This window comes from Pinus tabuliformis, chromosome 4_2, assembly GCF_031772625.1.
Source record: "Pinus tabuliformis cultivar Carrire ecotype Pingquan chromosome 4_2, CPIR1, whole genome shotgun sequence".
NCBI classification, from domain to species: Eukaryota; Viridiplantae; Streptophyta; class Pinopsida; order Pinales; family Pinaceae; genus Pinus; species Pinus tabuliformis.
The window spans coordinates 631,048,420-631,054,037 of record NC_142304.1 but is presented as its reverse complement, the minus strand read 5'-3'; positions in this window follow the sequence as shown (position 1 = coordinate 631,054,037).

The window sequence follows — 5,618 nt, the reverse complement described above, 5'->3', positions numbered from 1 at the left end:
TGCATTATAGACAATGTTTTGTTTTTGAAAAATCATGAAGGAATTTTGCTTAACTACCTAACATTGGATGAAACTAACAAACTACTCAAGGACTTTCATGCAGGGGACTGTGGAGGACACCTATATTGGAAATCAACAGCTGATAAAATCCTAAGAGCTGGATTTTATTGGTCCTCCCTATTTGCTGATGTGAAAAAATTTGTAATGTCTTGCCATTAATGCCAGATCTTTGAAGGCAAGAGAAAGTTGTTACCTTCACCCCTCAAACCTATTTCAACTGAGAGACCATTTCAACAATGGGTTTTAGACTTCATTGGGGAAATCCACCCTTCATCTTTTGTCCAACACAGGTGGATTTTGACTACCACAGACTACTTTACCAAATGGATAGAAGCCATCCCTTGTAGGCAAGCCAATGACTCAATTATCATGCAATTTTTAGAAACCAACATCTTGTCCAGATTTGGCTGTCCAGAAAAAATTATTACAGACAATGCTGCCGCTTTCAAATCCAAAAGAATGATCAACTTCTGCCATAAGTACCACATTACCTTGGGCCACTCCATAGCCTATTACCCTCAAGGTAATGGCCTAGCTGAGTCATCCAACAAAAGCCTCATCAACATCATCAAAAAGGTCTTGGAGGAGAACAAAAAGAATTGGCATAAGAAGCTTGTAAATGCACTATGGGTAGACAGATTGAGCACCAAAAGATCCATTGGTGCAAGTCCATATGAATTGGTTTATGGAATGGAGGCAAGATTCCCTTCATCCTTGGGAATCCCTGTGATCAAGTTGCTGCAAAAAATACAAGCAGAGCCTAATGATATTCAAATAAGGATCAATCAAACTATTCACTTGCAGTAGACAAGAGAGGAAGTATATCAAAGAACCCAAGTTTTACAAGAAAAGCTGAAAAAGATCCTTGACAAAAGAACCAAAGCTGAGGATTTTTTCATAGGAAACAAGGTGCTGAGATGGGACTCTAGGAGGGAAGATAAAGGAAAACATGGGAAATATGATTTTCTTTGGAAAGGACCATATGTTATTCAGGCAATGCAAGTTAACAATACCTATTTTCTGAAGAGTTTGGATGGCAAAGATACTAAGGAAGGCCCAATCAATTGGCGAATGCTCAAGCATTAGTTTGATTCCCTTCGATCAACATAACATGACTCTATATTGTACATAAATATTTGTATTTCCAGCAGCTTTTATTTACAGCAATTAGATAAGGAACAACATGCAACAGATTTTGAGTAAAAGATCAAGGAATCACACCAATTTAGGTGTATATTTTGAATTTAACACTAAAGATCAAGAAGAAGACTTGGAAATTATAAAGATAATGATAAGCACTCAGTAAAACCAGCAAAGATAGAGTTGTAATTATGCATAGATCAGCTCATAACGACTGCATATAGGATACAAAGGTTCAGATCATTAGCCCCCAAGAGAACGAAGTTTCAGACTACAGCAAGAGTTGAAAAATATGGCAATCTGACCCACTGTTCTTGACCTTTCACAAGGAAAGGCCATCCCCAAGTGGAGCCACTGTTAGGTTCCTATACCAATAGGTTTTATTTTTCATGATTGACTAGGGAAGTGCCAAATATGTTCATCTTTTCATGATGCAAAGGTTCCATATTTTGTATAACAAAAGGGGAAAATTAAAAGATGTAAAGAGGGTATGCCCTAAAAGAAAAATCAAAGGGCAAGAAAAATCAATTGGTCAGAAAAATAATAGAAATGAACCCCAAAGAAAGACCAGGAAAGTGGCCAGTCAAAATGCCACTGCTAGCTTGTTTGCAAGTTCACAATGTGTAGATATTATTGTTCATCACACTTGATGGATATCCCAACAGTTCAATCTGGACCATGCCATGTTTAAATTGCTTGTTCTAGAGTAGAGAATGAATATCTGTCCAAACAATTCAAGCTTGGCAGATGAGTAGATAGGTAGAGAAATTAAGGATCCCAACTGCTTAATCTGGGCCCTTGGAAGAGATAAGGGTAGACTTAGATAGGAGGGCAGTCAAAAGAAAAGAGGAAGATAAGGGTTTGCTAGTTCAAATGCACCCAATTAAAAGGAAGAAAAAATGTTAGGTGTATTAGGCTGGGCAGGTAGTTTGAGGTTGCAGAAGCAGGTCGGTGCTAATTTTTGTCTTGACAAGAAGACTCATCTCATCAATGACATTGGTACCATGGCAATTGTTTGGTTGCATAACAATGGAAGCATGTCTAATTCCCCTTCATTCCCCACAAACCATTTACTAACATCCCCTCAAGGAGCTTGTGATCTACCCAAGGGTCCTGTTCCACTTCATTCTATAACAAATGTCAAGTTGAACTCTGAGTTTACTTGGTTGTAAGAAGCCACATTTCTTGTGTAAACATCATCATTCCAAACTCCCCTCATTTCCCTATGCCTAAGTTTCATTCCACAAGCTTGGAATTTGTTCATATAGTTTCATTGCACAAAGTCATGCTAACGTCTAACCTAATTATATAGTTCCCTAAATCATTTTCTCTACCCCTATCATAGAAAGAACTATGTAAAGAACCCCAAAATATATTAAATATCCCTGATCCTTGGCATTATAGCCATACAACCCTAGTTCAGGAAATATTTATTCCATTTGGGACTAATATTAGCCCTTCCGCGTCTAAACCTTTGCGATTTGTTTAACCCCATGTTAAATAAATAGCCAGGCCCCCCTTCTCACATATAAACCTAACCATTTTACCCTTGTGCTTACATAGTTCAGGTTCTATTTGATATTTGGTTAAATTAATAGCCACATGACTCAGCGCCCATCTCATAATATCCACTAACCTAAAGTTTTGGACCCAGCTCATTATAAAATGTTTAAATATAAGGCGAGCCCTCTTGTTCTAAAGCCCCGCAGCTTCAAACACCCCGTCCGCCGTCCGATCTCAAGCTTTAAATCCAACGGTGGGCAGTAATATTGGGCGCTCTGATCCGCCGAAGATTAGCGTCCGGGGGATGGGCAGTTTTACTACCGTACCCCCGCCACGCGTCGATCTCCTTGTGTGATCGGAGGCCCTCTCTGCAAAACTGCCGCAGGCCATAAGTGGTGCGGGAAAAATCAGAAACCGCCTATCCAATGACGTCAGCTTCCCTGTCACCGCATGATGTCACGTCCTCGCCGGCCCGCCGCTGCCCTCTACCACTGCCACCTCACTCGCTCACGTCAGCACCCCGCCACCATTTCATGCCACGTCACCTCATACACGTTGACTGCCACATCTTCTTCCATACCCACTCCATGCCAAAGTTGCGTCATGCTGACGTCATCCCAAAAAAGCACCAAAATACCAAAAGTGCCAAAATGTCCAAAATTTCATAAAAAGTCGTGAAAACGAATCTTTTAACTTATTTCCTATTGGTTAACTGGCGAAGAACGTGCATGTTGTTTGTGAAGAATCGGCCACCAAACGCCCATAGTCCGCCAACCTGCAAATTTGGCTCCATAGCCCGATCCTGTAGTTCGAGCTGCACCTGCACAGTGCCCTTGGTGCCATAAAACCAGGTATTTACCCATAGTTTGCCTCCAAACCCTATTTCTCGCAGTTTTCTCCATTAAATTCGTTTGAACATCTATCAATTCAAACCAAAAACCACTCTGGCACCTGAAATCCCACCTCTAAATTCACTAATTGACCCCCTGTTCAAGAAAAGCCTGGCAAACTTGCCCTCCTCTGCAAAATGCCCTGCTAAAACGTGTTTCTAAGTTTGTTTCGCCGGCACACTCTGCAAATTACTCATTCATTCACCCCCCCTGTCAATTCTCTGCTAAATTGCACTCATTTCACTGAAAAATCACCCCCATTTCCACTACAGTGTACTCACAGTCTATAAACCCAATAAATTCATTCAAAGACCTGTCCAAATTCTGCAAAATTGAATGTTATACTATAAATCATACACAGTAAAGGCCAATACTATTTCTAAACCTATTCTACAGCTCCCCAGCAAAGCCTCAGGGGCAATTTTTCGCCACTCTGTTGTTGCACAAATCCTAATTTCATGTACAAAAATAGAAAAATTTAATGATGACCACTCCAATAGCCTTCAACATTGCGCCTCTAAATGCACCACACAAGGAACTTGAAGCATTGCCCCTGGCTGATAGGGACCACCTTATTCAGGATTTGGTTGGTGACAGAAACCACTTGCAGACCTTTTGTCAGATGAGAAATAGTTTTTTGAACAACTATGATATGTACGGAATATGGGAATCTAACCTACCCATTTACTTCCTCCATTCTGTTAACATTTTCCCTGAGATAATTCGACTCTGTGCTGAAAACTATGAGCCAAATCAAAGAGCAGTCAAGTCTCCATCTGGGAGCATTCTTTTCCAAATAACTCCTGATTCAATCAATCAAATGCTTAACTTCAAGCAAACTCAGCTTCTGATGCCTCTCTCTATGAAATACCTTCTTGATGAAGGTCCCAAACTCTCCACCTCAGAGATAGCCAGAATTGCCAAAATATTCATGAGAGTAGACCGCCAGCCTATAGAGCCACCTCCTTTTCTCTATGTTAATTTCAATGAAGTGCGGAAGTTGCTGGTTGATATGATATCCTATGTACTAGGTTTCAAAAAAAGTGAGCACATTGATGAGACCATACTAGTCATGTTGTCTGCATTTAGCCCAGGACAGCCTCCTGCTGTCAAGTACAATTATGCTAAATTCATCTCGAACAAGATACATGACCAACTGCTGAAACTAGATGGGGAGGGAGTCTTCAAATACTCATCATACATTTATCATTTGTTCATGTATTATCAGCCAGATTGCTTCCAATGCCCCATCAAAAGATTGGAATCCAAAGGGGAAAGAGGTCCGTAATTTTCTGGACTTCAGTCTTTCATGAAGTCAAGAAATCCCCCTACTCTTACTATGAGTTTATTGACTTGTTTGTCTATCTAGTCTCTTGTCTCCTAATGAGAACTCCTCCTGCTAGGCTCTCCTATGACATGCAGAGAATATTACAGCTTTCAAAGAACTATAAAATAGGTGACTCGTACTTTTAACAGAATCACACTGTCATTAGGATCTATGGCTGTGAGCTCTATCCCTACAGGCTCCCAAGATATGTGCCAATGAGAGTCTTTGCCTTAGAGTATTACATGCAACTCATCAATTCAGACTTAACTCATTTTCACAGTGCGAAGAAGAAAGTTCGCCTGAAATTCAGAGACCAACTAGGCCCCTTTGTCATGAACAAGAAAGAAGGTTAGCAAGATGATAATCAAATATTGGGGAAGAAACTCAAGTTGAAAAGGAGTTTCTAGTGGGTTCCTTATGACCCAGATGGCTTTATCAGTGCCAGAAAAGTAAAATATAGGCTGACAGCCTATGAGCATTGTAGAATCCCACAAATTGAACAATATGCCAACCAAGATGAGTGGGTGGCAGGGACACTAGTTGAGGAATTTAACCAAGAAGAAATTATGGAGCAAAATGTCAAAGATTTAGAAAAAACTCTTGACTTAGATTCTTTTGACCAGGTAACATTAAAACTGCTGCAGCCTCCCAAGCTACCCAACAAAGGTCTGCACCAGCGATAGGTACAGTAAAAGGCA